Genomic DNA, 23,420 nt, shown 5'->3' with positions numbered 1-23,420 from the left:
CAAAACCTATGGGATGCAGCAAAAGCATTTCTCAGAGGGAAGTTTATAGCAATACAATCCTACCTTAAGAAACAGGAAACATCTCGAATAAACAACCTAACCTTGCACCTAAAGCAATTAGAGAAAGAAGAACAAAAAAATCCCAAACAGAGCAGAAGGAATGACATCATAAAAATCAGATCAGAAATAAATGAAATAGAAACAAAGAAATCAAAGCACAGATCAAGGAAACTAAAAGGTGATTCTTTGAGAAGATAAACAAAATTGACAAAGCATTAGCCAGACTCATTAAGAAAAAAAGGGAAAAGACTCAAATCAATAGAATTAGATATGAAAAAGGAGAAGTAACAACTGACACTACAGAAATACAAAAGACCATAAGAGATTACTACAAACAACTCTATGCCAAAAAAATGGACAACCTGGAAGAAATGGACAAATTCTTAGAAATGCACAACCTGCCAAGACTGAATCAGTAAGAAATAGAAAATATGCACAGACCAATCACAAGCACTGAAATTGAAACTGTGACTAAAAATCTTCCAACAAACAAAAGCCAAGGACCAGATGGCTTCACAGGCGAATTCTGTGAAACATTTAGAGAAGAGCTAACATCTATCCTTCTCAAACTCCTCCAAAATATAGCAGAGGGAGGAACACTCCCAAATTCATTCTACAAGGCCACCATCACCCTGATACCAAAACCAGACAAGGATGTCACAAAGAAAGAAAACTACAGGCCAATATCACTGAAGAACATAGATGCAAAAATCCTCAACAAAATACTAGCAAACAGAATCCAACAGCACATTAAAAGGATCATACACCATGATCAAGTGGGGTTTATTCCAGGAATGCAAGGATTCTTCAATATATGCAAATCTATCAATGTGATAAACCATATTAACAAATTGAAGGAGAAAAACCATATGATCATCTCAATAGATGCAGAGAAAGCTTTTGACAAAATTCAACACCCGTTTATGATAAAAACCCTGCAGAAAGTAGGCATAGAGGGAACTTTCCTCAACATAATAAAGGCCATATATGACAAACCCACAGCCAACATTGTCCTCAATGGTGAAAAACTGAAAGTGTTTCCACTAAGATCAGGAACAAGACAAGGTTGCCCACTCTCACCACTCTTATGCAACAGAGTTTTGAAAGTTTTAGCCAGAGCAATCAGAGAAGAAAAAGAAATAAAAGGAATCCAAATCGGAGAAGAAGTAAAGCTGTCACTGTTTGCAGATGACATGATACTATACATAGAGAATCCTAAAGATGCTACCAGAAAACTACTAGAGCTAATCCATGAATTTGGTAAAGTAGCAGGATACAATATTAATGCACAGAAATCTTTGGCATTCTTATACACTAATGATGAAAACTCTGAAAGTGAAATTTAGAAAACACTCCCATTTACCATTGCAACATAGAGAATAAAATATCTAGGGATAAAACTACCCAAGGAGACAAAAGATCTGTATGCAGAAAATTATAAGACACTGATGAAATAAATTAAAGATGATACAAATAGATGGAGAGATATACCATGTTCTTGGATGGGAAGAATCAACATTGTGAAAATGACTGTACTACCCAAAGCAACCTACATATTCAATGCAATCCCTATCAAACTACTACTGGCATTTTCACAGAACTACAACAAAAAATTTCGCAATTTGTGTGGAAACACAAAAGACCCCGAATAGCCAAAGCAATCTTGAGAATGAAAAATGGAGCTGGAGGAATCAGGCTCCCTGTCTTCAGACTATACTACAAAGCTACAGTAATCAAGACAGTATGGTACTGGCACAAAAACAGAAAGATAGATCAATGGAACAGGATAGAAAGCCCAGAGATAAACCTGGAGATAACACATATAAACCAGAGATAAACACATATGCTCACCTTATCTTTGATAACGGAGGCAGGGAGGCAGGAATGTACAGTGGAGAAAGGACAGCCTCTTCAATAAGTGGTGCTGGGAAAACTGGACAGGTACATGTAAAAGTATGAGATTAGATCACTCCCTAAAACTATACACAAAAATAAGCTCAAAATGGATTAAAGACCTAAATGTAAGTCCAGAAACTATCAAACTCTTAGAGGAAAACATAGACAGAACACTCTATGATATAAATCACAGCAAGATCCTTTTTGACCCACCTCCTAGAGAAATGGAAATAAAAACAAAAATAAACAAATTGGACCTAATGAAACTTCAAAGCTTTTGCACAGCAAAGGAAACCATAAACAAGACCAAAAGACAACCCTCAGAAAGGGAGAAAATATTTACAAATGAAGCAACTGACAAAGGACTAATCTCCAAAAGTTATAAGCAGCTCATGCAGCTCAATAACAAAAAAACAAACAACCCAATCCAAAAATGGACAGAAGATCTAGATAGACATTTCTCCAAAGAAGATATACAGATTGCCAACAAACACATGAAAGAATACTCAGCATCATTAATCATTAGAGAAATGCAAATCAAAACTACAATGAGATATCGTCTCACACCAGTCAGAATGGCCATCATCAAAAAATCTAGAAACAATAAATGCTGGAGAGGGTGTGGAGAAAAGGGAACACTCTTGCACTGCTGGTGGGAATGTGAATTGGTACAGCCACTATGGAGAACATTATGGAGCTTCCTTAAAAAACTACAAATGGAACTACCATATGACCCAGCGATCCCACCACTGGGCATATACCCTGAGAAAACCATAATTCAAAAAGAGTCATGTACCAAACTGTTCATTGCAGCTCTACTTACAATAGCCCGGAGATGGAAACAACCTAACTGCCCATCATCAGATGAATGGATATAAAAGATGTGGCATATATATACAATGGAATATTACTCAGCCATAAAAAGAAACAAAATTGAGCTATTTGTAATGAGGTGGATGGACCTAGAGTCTGTCATACAGTGTGAAGTAAGTCAGAAAGAGAAAGACAAATACCATATGCTAACACATATATATGGAATTTAAGGGGAAAAATGTCATGCAGAACCTAGAGGTGAGACAGGAATAAAGACACAGACCTGTTAGAGAATGGACTTGAGGATATGGGGAGGGGGAAGGGTAAGTTGTGACAAAGCGAAAGAATGGCATGGACATATATACACTACCAAACGTAAAATAGATAGCTAGTGGGAAGCAGCCTCATAGCACAGGGATATCAGCTCGGTGCTTTGTGACCACCTAGAGGGGTGGAATAGGGAGGGTGGGAGGGAAGGAGATGCAAGAGGGAAGAGATATGGAAACATATGTGAATGTATAACTGATTCACTTTGTTATAAAGTAGGAACTAACACACCATTGTGAAACAATTATACTCCAATAAAGATGTAAAAAAAAAAAAAAAAAAAGAACAAGCACATCTCATCCAATACATAAACTAATGTTCCCACCTCAACTGGTCTATTTGACAGGAACTGGCCAATGTGTGGGAATGATCCATCTGACTTTCAATTTTAAATTAAATAAATGATGTGTTTTACCAGTTGTCCAGTTTTGTTTTCCCTTTTTTCCTCTATAATGCATGGCTTACATCATATTCTGTAAAATTTTTAAAAGGCCTTGTAATATCAGCCTAGTCTAGTGTGAAGCTATTGATAAATTTCAGATGATGATTCTTCCAAATGAATTAGTGAAAATGGGGAAAATAATTTTTAACAGATATGATAAAATATTGTTTTTATTACGGTAGCTACTACGCATTAAGTCCTTCCTGTCTGTCGGGCACTGTGTTGAATGTTTTACTTTAACACAATTTCAGATATTCCTGATTCCAACCCTATAAAGCAAGTAATGCTATCAACCCCAATTTTCCGGTGAGGAAACTGAGGCCCAAGGTCACATGACTGCTACATGGAAGAAGCATAGTTGTAACAAGGCCCTAAGTCTAAAGTTGTGCTCTTAAATGCTTTGTCATATATTGATATATTGATATTTTGACAGCTCTTACAATACAGCCACAAAATCCATGTTGACAAATAAGTTTTACACACTTCACACAAAACCTCAGGGTCAAATTCAGTGGTTCTCAAACTTGTTCAGGTGTTGTCGGAGCACCTAAAAGTCAGGTAAGAAACCAAGAGGTGGTTATACAGTTAGTTACACTTTTAGAATAGGAGAAATTTTAGGAGCAGAAAAATATATGTGTTTATGACATTAAATCTCATGGAGAACAAGGACCTGTGGAGAGAGCAGCTGTCACAATGTACCTGGGAGACAGGAATTTCATCCTTTATTAATTCATCCTTCCTACTTCTCACTGGTTTTGTTACCTGTAAGGACTTGCAAGCAGACATTCAGGGAAGCTGAGAGAGTTTTAGGGATTATTATAGGAGAAAGACTTCACACTGAGAAAGGTTCATCCAGCAAAATCCCAGGACTAGAATGAGACATCCTGGACTCCAGTCCTCATTTTACTACTTCATCCCTTACCCCATAGCTCAGTTTCCTCATCTGTGAAATGGGAACAATATCCGTAAGTACCTCCTATGGTTGTTGTAAGGATTATATTACACATGTAATGCCCTATGACAGATAAAGAGTAGCTACCATCCCCATCATTATAAAGTTGCTTTTCCCACAAAATTGGAAAGGCCTGCCATTTTTCAGTTTGCATCTGAACATCCGTTTTCTGCAGGAAAGTACCTGGGAATATTGTTCCAGTTTAATGTGGATTAGCTACCACCAAGGTTTGCAGTGATTTGACACTGATGATCTCAGGACTGTGGGACTATGGGAAGGGGTCAGAGATCTTTCTTTCAAAACCCCTATACTTTGGTGAATTGAAACCATATCTATCACAGTTATAAATTTTTCAATCTAGAAAAGTAAAAATCGAGCTACCAAGACTTCAAACATCAAAAAGTACAATCTTAATTTCTTTTTCCACTATATCCCATATTCAATAAATTCAGGGTTTGGATCCATGGAGATGGGAGAGATAATAATCACAAGAATAATGGTGAAAGCCCAGGGCACTGTGCAAAAAAGCATAATAGAAATGAGCTCATTTAGAGTTCAGAGACAGATTAAACATTTCAGGATATAGAAACTGCATTGCTATTTTTGCAAAAATAGTCATAAAAATAAGACATTCCAACCTTTCCAACACAGGGCTCTTGTTCCTGCATTTTCCTTCTGATCGGCAGGCTGTGCCTTCCAGCATCCCCCGCCCCCCTCCCCTTTTGACACCATCCTCCTTCCCTTACAAACAAGCCAGTGAGGGAGGGAAGGAGCACACAGCACATGGGAGGTGGAGGACAGAGTTCACCCTGTGAAAAATCATTAATCATCTGGAGGTCACCAGCCCCGAACACGCTTCCTTCTCAAGCCTGTCCTGTGAGCGATCTGTCTCCTAACAGGTTTTGTAATGCTGAGTTGTAAAGCGTTCCTGATGAATTATTGTTGGCACTCAGTCCAAAGGCTTGAAGGCTTGAGTCCACGAGAAGAAAAAGCAGACCCTCTCTCTTGTGCCTGTTGTGGAGCCAGCACAGGTCTCGCATCGTGTGTGCAGGCGGATGGTCTGGGGTCCCCTCGTCCCTGCAGCCCCGACTCCAGGAAAGGTCTGAGACAGACTGAGGTTTATGACTGCTCTTGGAAGCAGGGGTGTTTGAGGGCAGGTCGCACCCTAAGCTTAACCCCTGTTGTAGCTCAGCTTTGGGTAAGGGCAGGATTTATGCTCTCTTTAGACAGATAAGGAAACTGAGGCCAGGGCTATGATGATGTGGCATGTCCAAGGTAACCCAGCTACCTTGTGGCAGAACCAGGATTAGAACTTGGGTAACCAAACTGCCACCTCTTTCCTTTCCTCCACTCTGCTCGCACTGGTCTGTGTGATCCTCCCCCATGGGACATCATCCCACCCCACCTCTGTCCAACCCTCCATCTACCTGGAGTTTTCTGCTCCAAGTTCCGCTGCCCACTTTCTTCTGGTCATCCAGGGACAGTGTAAGGTCACCTGCTCAGAGAGACTGCCATGGCACACAGTCTAAAACAGCCCCCATCACTCTTGATGGTAACACCGTAACCTCTTCATAGCACTTATCACCTTCCAATGTTGTCTTGTTCATTCATTTGTTTATTTGTTCTCTGTGCATCTCTCTGTTTTCCTTCCAGCCCCAGCTCATCCAGAATGTAAGCTGCAGAAAGGCAGCCACCAAGGAAGTCTGGTTCTCCACAGTGTACTGAGAACGGTAACTGGTCCCTGGCAGATGCTCAGTAAACACTTAGTGACTTGATTAATCAAGACACACTGATCATTAATAATGCCTTACCTTCATATAAAGCCTTTCCAAATATAAATGTGTATATGGATATATATAAGGATATGTAGATAGACATTCATAAGCTTTCCAAAGCATTTATACAAGTAATATTTTACTGTCACTTGTCCCATATGAGGTAGGAAGAACAGGCTTTCCTATAAACATTTTATAGACAGGGAAACTGAGAGATTGAGTGACTTTTCCTCCTGACCCTAAAATTAGGAGGCCAGGGTTCCCCTGCAAGTCACTTGCTATATAACGTTAGGAAAGTCATTTTTCCCTCTTTGAGCTTCAGTCTCCCTACAATGGAAAGTGGTAAACTCAAAGATCTCTCAGGTTTCTTCCAGGAATAATATTCTAGGATGGTTGTCTCCAAAATGCGTGTTTGGAACCCTAGTATCTGAGGAGGTGTTCTGTGGAACCGTTCGGGAAACACAGTTCTAGTGTTGGCTTTAAGTTTACTTCAAGGCAGGCACTATATCCCAGCACAGGTAAGATGCAGCAAGGCCTGGTGCAGAGCAAGAAGTGGAAAGGAATGAAATCCATCAGCCCCAGCCAGGCATGCACTGAGCTCTTCCCGTGCATCACCTCATTTGATCTTCAAAACCCCTAGGAAGTAGATATTCTTCCTATTTCCACTTTACTGCTTGGAAATTAAAAAAACTTGGAAAGATGATGTATGTGGCAGAGGATGGTTGCTAAATCAAATGACCTCAAAGAGTTTGTTCATAAAACTTAAAAGACTGTAGAAAGCTTAGTTGTTATTTGATTTGCTATCAACAATGGAGATTTGTTGCTTCACTTTCACCTTCCAAACATCAAGCAATGGCATCTACTAGGTGAACCTAAATGGGATCTAGAACTCTAGCTGTAATGGAGTCTGGGAAACGTAGTTCCCTTAGCTTTATGATGTCCTCTGTAGTATAGGGCTGCACACAGAAGAAGTGGCAATGATGCTGAGGGCCAACGACCATGTTCATCATCTACCTTATGGTGAACTCAGTTATCAAGGTCTCTTCTTAGACTCTGGGGGTCTGAGATGTGAGCTGGGGATTAGGGAGGGGGGAGGGAATTAATGCAGGGATGGATTGGGGGTGGGGCGGTTGGCAATCAGGGTCCAGGATAAAGACACAAAGCTCCTGGGGAGTTCCCTGGTAGCCTAGTGGTTAGGATTCTGGGCTTTCACTGCTGTGGCCCAGGTTCAATCCCTGGTTGGGGAACTGAGATCCCACAAGCCATACAGCATGGCCAGAAAGAAAAAAAAAATAAAGAGAGAGACACAAATCTCCCGCCTGGAATTGCAGCAAAAGCAAAAGAAATGGAAAGAAAGAAAAGGAATGCAGCTGCAATGAGTGAAGGGTTCATTTTCTCAGCTTGAAGCCGCCTTGAGGGGTTGTACTCTTGGCTTCTCCCATCCTCACCATGCAGTCTTAGACACATCGTCTCCCTCTGAAAAACACTTCTCATCAGTTTTCTTTTCCCTCTAGTTTGAGAAGCAAGTGGGTCCTCAAACCCTCATATGATGAACATGGGGTGCAGACATGAGAGAGACCGTGATCACCTCCCAACCAGCAAATCCAAGTGGCTTCACCTACTTGCCTTTTCAGCTATGCTCATTCAACCTGAAAAGTTCTGTAAGTGGCAGAGTCAACTTTCAATAAAATTTCAATTCAGAGGAGCAGGATTTCATATGATTTTTATTTTATAGTGATTTCATTTCCAAGAATGAGTATGTATTACTTTTACAATCAAGAAAAAATAAGTTAAAAATACCACATCTTGGGAGGGGCAAGTGGGAGGGATGAAGAGGCAGAGCACAGAGGATTTTTAAGGCAGTGAAAATATTCTGTACGGTTCCATAATGGTGGATACATATCATTATACATTTGTCCAAACCCATTCAATGTATCTCAGTAAGAGTGAACTATAATGTAATCTATGGATTTGTGGTGGACTTTTCAAACATGGGTCAAGTTCATCAATTTCAACAATTGTATCATTCTGGTGTGGGATGTTGATAATGGAAAGGACTCTGCATGTGTAGGGGTGGGGGGTAAATGGGAAAACTCTTCCCTTCAATTTTGCTGTGAACCCTAAACTGTCATAATTTCTTAAAAATATTTACAATGTCTTGATCAAAATAAAATAAAATGCCAAATTGTAAAATCTCTTATATATACACAGACATATTTTTTGTAGTCACAACTGTGACTTAGAATTTTCAGTTCTATCTGTGTCATCATAGAATGTTTGAGCCCAAAAGGACCTGAGAAATCATCTAGTCAAGTGGTATCAAGCCATGTTCTGAGGACCCTCAGTATCCACAGAGATATCTCAAGGGCTCCAAGAACAGAAGAAATGGTAATGACCAAGGCCTCTCCTCCTGCCTGAAACCAAAGGGCTTGTCTTTCATCTATTTTATACTTTGGATTTACCAGCAAGATTCCATTTTAATACTCTGTAATGGCCTCTATGGGAAGAGAATCTAAAAAAGAGTGGATATATGTATATGTATAATTGATTCACTTTGCTGTACACCTGAAACTAACACAACATTGTAAATCAACTATACTCCAATAAAAAATTTTTTAAAAAAAGAAATTTTACCGCAACACACACACATATGAAAACCAGGGGATGAGCTCAAAGCTACGTCATTTCTGCCATTTTTCAGATGGGGAAGCTGAGGCCAAGAGAGCTGAAAAGCCCATCTATAGTCCCACAGAAGCAGAAACACAGGACTTGAAACTGGAAATCTGATACCTAATCTGTTTTCCCTCCACACCTCACCACAAGACTCCCAGGCTGAGTGGTCCAGACAGACGTGGCTCAGATCCAAGGGTCAGATCATTGTTGGTGCTGTTTGTTTGCACAACGTAGAACATTGTTTAAGACCTGAAGCTCAGAGACACCCCCTGGCAAGACTCTCTGAGTTGGAGCCCAGAGGGGAGCGTTTCAGGAGCTTGTGGTCTGGGACCAAGCGAGCCACGGAGAAGGCCATGTGGCTCTTCCAGGGGGAGGTGTGCTCTGCTGTTCCACGTCACATCCATTCGTGGTATTGTAAACACAAGTCCACTGTATGTTTTTAAAATGTGAGAAGAAGCAGGATCCTGCCTGCGTGTTTTGACACAAACTGCAGGGAGGGAGAATGGGACAAGCAGATCTCGCCTGTGCAGAATGTAATTGTTTCCCACACCTGATGGTCAATCTCATACCAGCCAGGCTGTTGGGCAGTCCCTACGCCCAGCTGCCCACACCCACCCGCAGCACAGAGCAAAAGCCTGGGACTCACACTCGGCTTTGTCTCTTCTGTGCTCTGGGCCTTTCGTCGTTGGTTTCCTCACCTGAAAAAATGAGATGTTTGGCCTAGATCATGGTTTTCAAGCTGTGGAAGAGACTCAGTTTGGATCCATTTTACAAAATGGGTGTCCTGCTAAGATTTAGGTTGATGTTTCTGCTACTAAAAGGAAGTTGGAAATCCACTGGACCCGATGATCTTAATACCTTCTTCAGCGCTGAGATATTGCAATTCTCAATTTTACTTCTTTTAAAAGCACTGGAAGAAGTTTCACTTCCACCCAGGAAAGATCAAGAAAGGCATCCTGTTCAGTCCTTGGAAAGAATCTCAGGGTTTTGGGAGCTCAACCTTGTCACCATGCTCTCATCCCTTCTCATCCCCACAGAGTGATTTGCTCCCTGCTCTGCCCCATATCAGCACTTCATGTCTTGTACTAACCACACTGCCACACAATTACTACACTGCTTCTGTCGGCCTCTCCTACCCCTTCTTCCCCCTCCCTTCCATCCCCTCTGAGCTACCTGAGGCCCATAACTGTGTCTTATTCCTGGCTGAAATCCCAGTACCTGGCACAATACCTGGTATATTGTAGATGCTCTATAAATGGACATTGATAAAAACAGAGTTACCCTATGGTTCTGCAACCCCACTCCTGGGCATATATCCAGACAAAACTACAATTAAAAAAGATACATGCACCCCTATATTTGCAGAAGCACTATTCACAATAGCCAAGACATGGAAACAATCTAAATGTCCATCGGCAGATGAATGGATAAAGAAGATGTGGTATATACATATATATACCACACATACAATGGAATATTAGTCAGCCATAAAAAAGAATGAAATAATGCCATTTGAGCAACATGGATGGACCTAGAGATTATCCTACTAAGTGAAGTAAGTCAGACAAGAAAGGCAAATACCATATGCTATCACTTATAAGTGGAATCTAAAATATGACAGAAATGAACTTATCTATGAAACAGAAACAGACTCAGAGACATAGAGAACAGACTTGTGGTTGCCAAGGGAGAGTGGAGTAGAAGAGGGATCGATTGAGAGTTTGAGAGTAGCAGATGCAAACTGTATATAGAAAGGATAAACAACAAGGTCCTACCATATAGCACAGGGAACTATATTCAATATTCTGTGATAAACCATAAAGGAAGAATATGCAAAAGAATGAGTGTGTGTATATATATATATATATATATATATATATATATATATATATATACACACACATATATATATACACACATATATATATACACACACATATATGAATCACTTTGCTGTACAGCAGAAATTAATACAACATTGTAAATCAATTACACTTCAATAAAATAATTTTTTAAAAAAATGGATGTTGAATATTACTCTGAACAACTGGACTTCCTTTCAAACTCAGCAATCTAAAGTTAACCTTTCAATGTAGGCAATTTCAAGAAAAATATTCTGGCTTGGTGTAGAGACAGTATCTATTCAATCAGTGAGCAAATGCTGAGCATCAGCTATAAGCCAAACACAACTCTAGGGCCTGCAGATACAATGGAGAAGAAAACCAACTCCATTTCTCTGGAAAGGTACTAGAATTGCATGATAGAACTGAACACAGAGTGAGGGCTGGGAGGTCCTCTGTTCTCAGAGAATGACTCTGTACTGTCCTGAGTCACGTGTGAAACCTGAGGCTTAAAATGTGAAGTGGGAAGAGGAAGTCATCGGTGTCAGTTTCTTTCCTGAGACAAGAGCCTTGCAGAAAGGAGCACCAAAATACCAAATGGAGCACGGGCACACAGAGAAGACACAAAATGAGAGGGAAAGGCTGTGTGCATTCCTTCCCACATTTCCTGACCCAAAGACTGTAGTGTGTGAAAAAAGTCCAGAATGAGACTGGACTTTGCAGTGCTGGGTTTGAATATGGTCACTGTTCCTTGCTTGCTATGTGATGAGAGGCAGGTTGCCCTAACCTTTCTGAGACTGTCTTGGGAGAAAGACCATGACTTTGGAAGGTGATGTGTTGAGCTGGAAGTGACTTTGCGATTGCCAGTGGAGGGATCCATGAGGTACATCAACAACCAGGTCTGGAGTTCTGGGGAGGGGTTTGTGCAAGGGAGAGGAATTTTGGAGTTAATTTGTATGTGTGTGTTCTTTGAAGCCCCTGATTTATATGACAACTCCCAGGGAGAAGACGCAGAAGAATGGAGGGGTGGTGAGAAAGGAACCACCGGGAATGCTCAGATTAGAGTGACCCAGAAGCTAACACCTCTGGGAGATGGGTTTTCTTCTCCGTGCTCTTCTAGGACCTTGCTTAGGCAGTCATTTTAGCTCCCAACAAACTGCCTAAGGAATCTTTGCTGTTTCCCACCCAATATTGTGAACTATTTGAGGACAGGGCCAACATTTAAATCATCTTTACATTCCTCCCATCTGGTCCAGTGTTTACTGAATGAGTAAATGAACAAATGAAGTCCAGAAACCATGTCCTTTGAGAAACAATGGAAGAATCTGTCACTGTTGTCTCGGAACCCAAAGCAGGGTGACCTATGGAAAAAGGCAGAGTATCATCGTGTCAGTGTAGGAGGAAAATTATTTCAGTTGAACACTAGAGCTGTCCAGTGATGGAGTGGGCCATCTTTTGAAGTGGTGAGGTCTACATGTAAGGAGAATTGGAGGACAATCTCCCAGGACTAGGGCAGTGGGTGGGAGCCTAATCACAGCGCCTAAGGCAAGCAGCTCTGAGTATCTGTGATCCCAACACGGTGCCCCTCACCTGTGCTGATTAACTTCAGAAGGACGAATGGAGCCCATTTTGAGCAAAGACAAAATCTCTGCAGGTGTGGGCCTCACTCTATGGAATTTCTGGAAGGCTGGTTGACCCAAACTTTCCGTCATCAGCTGGAGCCTCCGTATCTGGTCCTTGCAGCCATATCTACTCCTCATCAGTTCCACTACCAGCCCTGACCTCCCTTTGATGGGAAACCCTTTGAAGGTAGGGTCTAGCCCTCATTTATTCATGAGGCAGCTGTATTGCAGTGGTTAAGAGCATGAGTACCATAGTCAGACCACCTTCATTCCCTAGTCTGTAAATTTGAGACACTCATAAGGGTATTTTGAGGATTAAAGGGTTAATATACCTAGAACAGTTTTAGCATGGAGTAGGTTCTCAAAAGAATTTAGCTACTTTTATCACATTAGTTTCTCCTCTACCCAGCATGGTACTTGTCAGTAAAGGTTTGTTGATTTAAAACAACAACAAATAAATTAACAACAAATATTGATGTTGCAATCACCAACTAATCAACAAACATTCATTAATTTCAAATAAACACCCAATACTGTGCTGGGTACTGAAAAAGACAGAAGTGGAAAAAATACATAGTTCTTCTTTCCAAGGATTTTGCAATCTGATGATAAAAACAAATATCATTATTTATTAAGTTAATCAATTTAAAACAAAATCCAATAGCTTTATAAGGTAACACATAGGTCAAGCCCTCCTAGTTTTCATAGGTTATCTTATTTGATCAAATTCTAAATTGTGAGGGCCCTCCAGTGAATGATTTAGAAGAGAAAGGGAAAATCAGGTGGGCTACCTCAATGGGAATTTTATTGCAGTATAGTTGATTTACAATGTTGTGTTAGTTTCAGGTATATAGCAAAGTGATTCAGTTACACATATACATATATTCTTTTTTTTTAGAATCTTTTCTCATATAGGTTATCCATGGTAAAGATTTTGACTTTCTTAAAAAGTGCCCTTAATTTTCTTAATATCCTACAAGTTGCCTTGAAATATTCAAATAAGGAGAGATGGGGAGGTGAGGGAAGGAGAAATAAGCCCTTGATGTGAAGCCCACTGAGTTTCTACCCTTCATCAATGTTAGTTCATTTAATACCAACCTTAAAGCTATTAGGCAGGTGTGGGTTTTCCCTGGGCCAATCCTGGAGTCGGTCTTCTCTCTCCTCTCCAGTAAGAGGATCCACAGAGTTGCTTCCCTGGCATAGGAAGGAACTCTTAGGCGTCCTGCTTTCTGACCTATTAAGGACCAAGGAGCAAAGTGGACTTTGGACAGTCACACAGAATGGTCATGGGACTGTGCACAAATTCACCATCAATGTCCTCCCAAAAGAAAATATAAGCACCATTGATTACCTCTTAATAACTATTTTATTGGACGTTTTATATTTATGAAAGGGCACTGCGAGACGATTGTTATTATTGCTCTAATGCAAAGCAGATGGGCTTGACAGAGGTAAATAGGACTTTCTGGGTGTGGCCCCGAAAGTTTGTGTTTTCCCGGAAGGTTTTGAGCCGGGGCCAAACCAGACCCAGAAGTTCCCATCCACCCCTGTCTCAACACATGACTTTCATTAACAAAATTGTATTGCTCTTTTCTGCAGAAAGTGGTACCATTACTCTAATAAAAACATGTCCATTATGGATCAATTGCCACCTACGTGGTGGTGAGGAGGACTCAGAAGTAAGAGGGCAGGAACTGGTGAGAACAAAGAAAGGCTGGTCTTGCAGAGGGGGGCCCCAGCCACTAGGCCTCCTTCCCAGGCTTGAGGCTGGATAGGAATCAAACTTGTATCTCTAGCATGATCACCCTGAGCTAATCCCCTATAGACAGGATTTGGCTCTCAGAGAGCTTCTGTTCCAGTCAAACCAGCCCAGCCCGCTGCACATGCCTTGTCAATGGAGGTCATTACCAGATTTCCTCCTTCCAGGCCCAATCTCTGGGCTCATCGTAGGCCTTCTCACTTTGCTCCTGACTTTGCCTCTTGCCTCCATACCAATAACTGCTCCTCCAATTTCCAGCCCCATGTTTACTTTTTAAATTAAACTTGGATTTCTTGACTTGGCCATGGTCATGTACATTCTACCCACTGGCTCCACCCACTCCTGGTACACTCATGTTGACCCCTGCCTCACCAATGTCCACCAATAGCCTCTCAGATTCTGAGATAGCTTACATTTTTGATACCCTAAGGTGTGTCCATCTTGGTGTTGGTGTTTTTCCCTATACCTATGATACTAAATCTTTTAGGTACATGAGAATTAGTTGAGGAGAGGTAGAAAAATGAATTTCTGAGTCTTATCTTCAGAATTTCTGATTCTATAAGTCTATAATGGGTCAAGAACCTGCATTTCTTATGGTGGATGATTCAAATGGAGGGAGAATCTGGGATGTACTTTGAAAAGCACAGCCTGAAACTGCCGTCAAGTGCCTTTGCTGGAAAGTGACCATTTGAAAAAGTAACAACATTTTGCATCCATATGATGCACAGAACTTTTCAAGCAATTTCCTGGCCATTTGTCCTTTCTATTCTCTCTGATTCTCTCTCCATGCATAAATTAAAGAACAACCCAGGCCTTGAGCAGCATCTTCTCTCCCTCCTCCTGTCTCTCTGCCACTTTAACAAGGGCAGTAGCCTTTCCACTGCCCCCTACGTCAAAGCAGATGCTCAGAAAGGGATCCGCTCTGAGCACTTGACTGTGGGCCCTCTGGGGACAGAGACCATGGGTCAGAGACCTCTGTATCCTCCCCTGCAAAAGAGATGAAAACCAGTGCTCATTACATGCCTGATAACTCTATGTTGAAGTGTTGAGTGGGATTTGGGGAGAGTTATTTGAACTAAAATCTGGTTTCTTGCCCTAAATGAAAACCTACTCTCTGTTGGAAGAATTTCTAGTGGCAGAGAGCAGGTGGGAGCTGGCCCTATGGTTATGTGAAAGGCAGTGCTTGTTGGGCCTCACAATGACCTCACAAACATAAGGAGTAGTGTGGCCCCAAGAAAACAGACTTTGGAGCCAGACAGGGTGTATATCCTGGTTCTACCCACTTGCCCTCTGGTCACATTTACAGGTAACTTCTAAACCTCAGTTTTCTTGTCTGTAAACAAGAATAAACCACCCCTTCCTCACAGGTTAGTTGTGAGCATTAGGAAGTAAATTTTTGTTTGGACCTTGCACCTACAAGGAACTTAATTAATGTTAGTTTTATCAAATGCTTGTCTCTGAATTTTAAAATAAAATATCATTAGAAAGGGAAGACACACACAAGAAAAATATGAGTCAGGGCTTGAGACTAAACAATGTGGTACGCACCAGAAGAGCTGCAGGGGTTTGGAGAAGAGTAACAATCTGGAAGAGCTCTTAGAGGATGTGGCACCTCCCTGAGCCTCAAAGGATGAGAATTTGGAAAGCCAAAAAATGGGAGGGGCACTGGCTGGAGCTGCAGCAGGACAGCATATTGATTCAGAGGACCATTTGGGGAAGTGAGCTTTTTTAAAAAAAATTATGCCTGCTTCAATATAGAAAGGATGTGAAAAAAGTCAGGACCAAGAAGATTATAATTTTTTCAACTAGATGTCAAGACCAAGAGTGGGAAATGGAATCAAAATATTTAGGTCATGAAGGGCTACATCTCAGCTATCTGGGGACCATAGATTTTCACCCCAAGTATCCTGGCAACCAAAGGGGAAAGGCAACCAGAGGCAGTTTTGTAATTCCTTCTGTCAGAGAGAAGGAAAAGATAACATATTGTTCTTCAGAAGATGGAAGAATTTTTCCTGTTGTTAGACTGTGAAGAAATTTCTCATTGGAGTTATTTCAAACAATGCTTTATAACCTTAAGCAAGATTCATTTTATATAATGAGGTCTACAAGGTTATCTCTCAGAGAGTCCCACTCTAAAAGATAGAAGTATCACTCAAAATCCAGGAGGATGGAAAGGACAGGATGACACAGCCTCTGTACAACTTACTGATGCTTGGGTTTGAGTCAGCCTGGAGCAGGGCTGCCTGGACCTTCTCCTCATCCCTGAGTACTCACTGTCCGCTGGTGCTGAGCTTTTCAGTGGCTTCCCACTACCTTTCCAAGAAAGCCCAACCTCCTCACCAGAGCCTGCAGAGACCAGCACCATCTGGTTCCTGTCTACACCCCAGACCCCTCCCTCCCACCCACTCTGCATGATGACACTCCAGCCACACTGGCCTTCGGGAAAGGTGCCAATCTTTCTCCCACTTCCAACCCTTTGTGCTTGCTTGCTCACTCTGCCCAGATGACTCGACCAGCAGCTTCTCACGTGGTAGCTGCCCCCTTACATTTCAGGTCTCAACCTACAGTTTCTTCCTCCTGTGGGTCTGCCCCTCTAAACCAGGCCTCTCCTGTAATTCTCCAATTCATCCCTGGTGTCTCTCCTCCACGGCACTGATCACAAGCTATACATGATCTATTCCTGACTTTATTGGGGTATTAATGTCTCCCTACTAGAATGAAAGAACAATATGTATCTTTTCCTCCATGGCATCCTTAGGGCCCAAGATAGCATCTGACAAGTGGTTGGTGCTCAACACGTATCTGTTGAACAAATGGAAAAAAAAAAGAAATGTTCTTTGGTGAGAGCCTGGTGGGTAGGCTTTTCTGCACTAAATCCTGGCTTAAAAGATCCAACCATTCAAGAAGATATCCTTCCACAGAAATCAAGGAACCCCAAACAACATTCACTCCAAGAAGAGATAGTCAACTTCAGTGCTCAGATAGCTCACACCTCTTCAGACAAGGTCAGATTTCTCTTAGGAACTTGTTTTGGGGAAACCAGGTTTGTTCTTTGTTGCAGTCTTTAACAAAAGTGAGGTGGGAGCAGAAAGATAATGGGATTCTTTTCTTCTATCTCTCTCAATCCAATCTCCAAAGAAAAGTTTCCCCAGTGGGATGAGAACAGACCTCCAATCTAAAGGTACAAAAGAGTACTACATGGTGTAACAAAATAAAAAAGAGACACTGTCTGGTAATGAATGAAAAAAAATCTCTTACTTGGCCCTTTGCTCATACCAGGGTCCATTGGCATTAGTGTGCAGCTAAGGGCAGCAGCCTCTCTTGAAGTGAAGCTTCCACACCACCCCCCGCAGAGAGGAGCAGTAATCAGGGCAAGGCCACACACTGCCGTTGTCCACAGGCCAGACAGAACTGAAGGCTTATTATCACACTCCATCCCTCTCTGTTCCCTTTGGTTTCCTCCTTCTTTCCCACACTCTTCTATGGCTCCAAACAGACTACCTGGTGCCCACACGCAAATTCCTACTCTCCAGTCTGTCCTTCTCTACCACTACATGGAGTTAAAGATGCAATTTCTCTAGCTGGAGTCCAAGGTGGTCAGAGAGTTCATTCCTGCTCAGCCACTCTCAAGCTGTGGGACCTTGAGCAAAACTCTTCCTTGCCTTGGTTTAGTCATCTATAAAGTAAGCAAACTGTTCGCCTTCATGCACTACCTTCATGATCTTTACCATGTCTTCATCTTAGCTATTCTATTATTTGAAATATGATTATCTCATGTTTGCCTTTATACTTGCTCACTTGTTAAACAATGATGTCATGAGCATTCCATGTATATTTTTCTAATGTACATTCAAAATATATAACTATTAAAAAATTCATCCATCTACCACTAAAAGCCATCAGTCCAAAATAAGCACACTTTTAGAAATATTGGATTAATTAACTGATCTCTGAGATAAGTTCCTACAATGTATGATTCTAAGGATAATTCTAGAACATAGAACTACTTTTGATTCCTGAGAGTACAAACATTCAAACATTGTGGCTTGCATTTCATCACATACATGGTGATGAATCCTCTGCTTGGTATTCATGGAATCTCAAATCCACTGTTGTTGGCAATAAGCCCCAAGAGTGAAGGTCGTACTCTTAGCATAACTAGATTTTTCAAGCGTTTAAGCCCCTATTATGTGTCATGTCTGATGCTAGATACTTGTAGAACAAAAACAATAGAAGACATAGACATAGATCTGTCTTCATTAGGTCTAGCAGGAGACAGCCATGTAAACTAAAATTTCCATTGCAGTGTGGTAAGAAGACCAGGCTGCAAACTCCTTGAGAGAGAAGACTGAATATTATTGTCCTGTGAGTATTGGCACCTGGCACTGTACCCAGCACACGGTGGAGACTTTATTGGCTTACATGTTGATGTTCTAGAATGGAGGTATTTACAAAGTACTCCAGGGGAATAGTGAAGACAGAGATTTATTCTACATTGGGAGGATCCCTAAAGGCTCTGCTAAGCAGGGTTTTGAAAGAAGAGGTATTCTCTGCTGAGGAAATCCCTCCGGGCAGACAAAATAGCCTCAACAAAGACCCGGAGGAGAAACACAGAAGGAAGTGTAGCAACCTATGAGTCATTAAAACTAGCAGGACAGTGGTTCTATACAGGGGAGTGATAAGGGCTGAAGATATCCAGGTAAGCTGGCCACATGGGAGGCAAGTAAGTGAGCTAAGGGGATTGAAGTTCAACTGTGCGCTGGTAATTAGGAATATTAAGATGGAGAGAAGAAAGCAGATTGACTAGAGACCTCAGACCCCAAAGGACAACATGGCAGTGAAGTCCCTGGGTTTTCAGGTATTCCAGACAGTGCAGAGAAGGCAGGAAGTCCAAACTCCAAGAAGTGCAGACAAAAAACTAACCAAAGGACCAAACGAGAGGCAGCCTAACAAGACAGGAAACTTTTAGATGCTAACTGTGCTACTCCAGCCAAACAGAAAAACCTGCACTCCTCTCCTACCACCACCACCAAGGCCAAGTGGGGAGCCTACATTTCCACCCTCACAAGACATCCACCTCCTCCCCCAGGATGGTATCAGAGAAGGCAAATTAAAGAAAAGATACACTCATCTCTCCTGGGTAGTAATGAGCTCTAGGAGCCTGAAGTTCCACCCCTACCTGGCAGTAGAGAGGCGACCCACCCCAGCCCTGCTGCTCAGAGCCAGATGAGACCTAGTAGAGAACCAGGACTTTCACAATTGCCCAGCAATAACAATACCACTCTGCAGTGTCGGTGGAGGCCCCCTGATGAGCAGAAAACCTCAAACACCCCTGCATCTCTCAGCCAGGATGGTATCAGCTGAGGCTGAATGGAAGATCTAGACTTCCACCTCCACCTGGGAACCATAGGGCAGTGCTCTCCTCTCCCACCAGAGTAGTGTCAGAGGAGGCTGATGAAACAGAAGACTGAAAAAAGATCCAGATGTTCATAACATAATTCCCAAGTAGTCTAGGTTTCGATCAAAAAAAAAATCTCTCTTTCTCCCAGGAGAAAGGAACCTGGAAAATCTCAACTTAAATGAGAAAGACAGTCAACAGATGCCCACACCAGGATGATAGAATTATGTGCCCAAGATTTTAATGCAGCCATTGCAAGAATGCTTCAATAAGCAATTACAAATAGTCTTGAAACAAATGAAAAAATAGTCTCAGCAAAGAAATAAGAATCAAATGGATATTTTAGAACTGAAAAATATAATAGCAAAAACAAAAAAGAAGGAAGATTCAAAATCAGTGCTCTAATCCAAGGGTCAGCAAACTACTATGGCCAAAAAGCCAAATCCAGTCTGCTGTCTATTTTTGTTAATGGTTTTATTGGAATGCAGCCATACTTATTTGATTACATATGTCCTATGACAGCTTTGTGCTACAATGGCAGTGTTGAGTAATTGCAACAAAGAGTGTATGGCCTCCAAAACCTAAAATATTTACTATCTAGCCCTTGACAGAAAATGTTTTCCAACTTGTGATCTAAACTACCACCACTAGAAACTAAAGAAAAGAAGAATGAAACCCAACTAAAATAGAAAAAATAATAAAGGGTGATGATGGAAATTTCAAGACTAAGGGAGATATTCTATATCTTGACTTGGGTGATGGTTTCACGGATTTCACATTTTTCAAAACTTACCAAATGATACTCTTCAGATCTGTGCATTTTACTGTATGTAAAATAGGCCTCCAAAAATGACATGGGTCAGATTATGTCACTCTTTAGCTCACAATCTTCCAATGGCTCTTCTTTTCACACAGAGTAAAAGTCAAAAAGACCTTTCAGTGGCCTCGAAATCCCTGCACAACCCACCCCCCACACTCTGCACACCCCTTCTATTATTTCTCCGACTTCATCTTTGACTCTCCCTATTGTCACTTCTCTCCAAATACATTGGCCTCTTTGATGTTGCTTGAAGAGTCTAGACACTCTCCTGCATCAGAGCCTTCACACTGGCTGTTCCCTCTGCCTGGAATGCTGTTCCCCCAGATACTCCAGCCATCACCTCTCTCACCTCTTTTAAGTCTTTACTCAACTGTCATCTTCTCAATAAGTCCTAACCTGATGACTATATTTTAAATTGTAACCCAGTCCACCTGGAGGAACCCTGGAACCCTAAACCTGCCCTACTTTTTTCTTTTTCCAAAGTATCACCTTTAACACACTATATAAGTTATTTTTTGTGTGTATTGTTTGTCTTTTCATGTTAAGGTGCCAACACACCCTAACATGAAAACACAAAGGAGGTAAGGATCTTTTTGCTCCACTCACTGATATGACACAACTACTTAGAATAGTTGTGTCACATAGTGGATATTCAAGAAATATTTGTTGAATAAGTAAGTGAACAATAGATAAAGCTGTGAAGACAATTTAAGTGAAGAAAAGTATGTATAACCTCTATGTGAATCTAGCAAAGCAAAAAATGCTGTTGCTTCACTTTTGGTATTTAATCCCTCTTCCGTGTCTCTTCCCATCTTGGCCTTACACTGATAGAGCCCACATCCTGAAAACCTACATTCTCTGATAAAAAAAAAAAAAAAAAAAAAGCCCTAACTCTATGAGTGGCAAATGTAGCACTTTTACCACCTGGTGCCTTATAGGATTTAGAGCATTTTTGAAATGGGAGAGTGACTGTCTCCCTCCTAAAACATGTGGGGTCATGGTGTATTTTAACAATGGACTGGCCTCCACTCTCACCAAACTTGGATTTGCAGAGCTCTATTTGTATTTACTACTATTACTGTATCATTAATTTTCAGCACCTTTTAACAAGATAGTCAAGAATGTGAGGAGAAGGGACTTCCCTAGTGGTGCAGTGGTTAAGAATCTGCCTGCCAATGCAGGGGACACGGGTTCAATCCCTGGTCCAGGAAGATCCCACATGCTGTGGAGCAACTAAGCACGTGAGCCACAATTACTGAGCCTGTGCTCTAGAGCCCACAAGCCACAACTACTGTGCCCACATGCCACAACTTCTGAAGCCTGCATGCCTAGAGCCCATGCTCTGCAACAAAAGAAGCCACAGCAATGAGAAACCCACTTGCCACAACTAAAGAAAGCCTGCACACAGCAACGAAGACCCAATGCAGCCAAAAATAAATAAATAAATACAATTTTTTAAAAAAGAAAATGTAATTTCTTAAAAAGTATATTAAAAAGAAAAAAGAATGTGAGGAGTGATTATCAACATGTGGAATTCATTTCTACACTTCTTCAATTATGTTGAAAAATCATCTCAGGTCTTATTGCACTATACCCTTAAGTGCCCTGAACCTTTCCCTGTAACTTACAGAATAAAAGGAGCAGTCTTGAGATAACCTTCAAGATGGCGGAGGAGGAAGACGTGAAGATCACCTTCCTCCCCACAAATACATCAAAAATGCATCTACACGTGGAACAACTCCTACAGAACATCTACTGAATGCTGGCAGAAGACCTCAGACTTCCCAAGAGGCAAGAAAATCCCCACGTAGCTGGGTAGGGCAAAAGAAAACAGAAAAAACAGAGACAAAAGAATAGGGATGGGACCTGCACCTCTGGGAGGGAGCTGTGAAGGAGGAAATGTTTCCATGCACTAGGAAGCCCCTTCACTGGTGGGGACAGAGGGTGGGTGTGGGGGGAAGCTTTGGAGCCATGGAAGAGAGCACAGCAACAGGGGTGCAGAGGGCAAAGTGGAGAGATTCCCACACAGAGGATCAGTGCCGACCAGCATTCACCAACCTGAGACGCTTGTCTGCTCACCCACCAGAGCAGGTGGGGGCTGGGAGCTGAGGCTCGGGCTTTGCAGGTCAGACCTCAGGTAGAGGACTGGGGTTGGCTACGTGAAGACAGCCTGAAGGGGGCTAGTGCACCACAGCTAGCAGGGAAGGAGTCCAGAAAAAAGTCTGGACCTGCCGAAGAGGCAAGAAACCATCATTTCTGGGTGCGTGAGGAGAGTGGATTACTGTTCCATGTGCCCACAGAAGGCAGAGTACTGCCTAAGTGAGCTCAGAGACAGGCATGAGCTTCAGCTATCAGCTTGAACCCCAGAGATGGGCATGAAACGCTAATGCTGCTGCCACTGCCACCAAGACTCCTGTGTGCAAGCACAGGTCACTACCCACACCCCTCCTGGAGCCTGTGCAGCCCGTCACTGCCAGGGTCCCAAGATCCAGGGACAACTTCCCTGGGAGAACACACAGTATGCCTCAGGCTGTTTAAATGTCACACTGACCTCTGCTGCCACAGGCTTGACCCACATTCCAATTATGATTACTGTACCTCTCCCTCTCCCTGGCCTGAGAGAGCAAGAGAGCCCTGATGAGCTGCTGCTTTAACTCCCTCTTTTCTGGGCAGGGAACAGATGCCTGAGTGCAGCCTACATGCAGAGGCAGGGCCGAAACCAAAGCTGAAGTCCTGGAGCTGTGAAAACAAAGAAGAGACAGGGAAATTTCTCCATGCAGCTTCAGGAGCAGCAGATTAAGTCCCCACAGTCAACTTGATGAACCCTGCATCTGTGGAATACCTGAATAGACAACGAATGTTCCCAAAATTGAGGTGGTGAACTTTGGGAGCAACTGTAGACTTGGGGGATTGCTTTCTGTGTCTGATTTGTTTCTGGTTTTTATGTTTATCTTAGTTTAGTTTTTAGTGCTTGTTATCACTGGTAGATTTGTCTATTGGTTTGGTTGCTCCCTTCTTTTTTATTTTTTTATTATTTTCTTT

The sequence above is a fragment of the Phocoena phocoena genome, chromosome 5 (genome assembly GCF_963924675.1).
Source record: "Phocoena phocoena chromosome 5, mPhoPho1.1, whole genome shotgun sequence".
In the NCBI taxonomy this organism is placed as follows: domain Eukaryota; kingdom Metazoa; phylum Chordata; class Mammalia; order Artiodactyla; family Phocoenidae; genus Phocoena; species Phocoena phocoena.
This window is presented reverse-complemented; position numbering follows the sequence as displayed.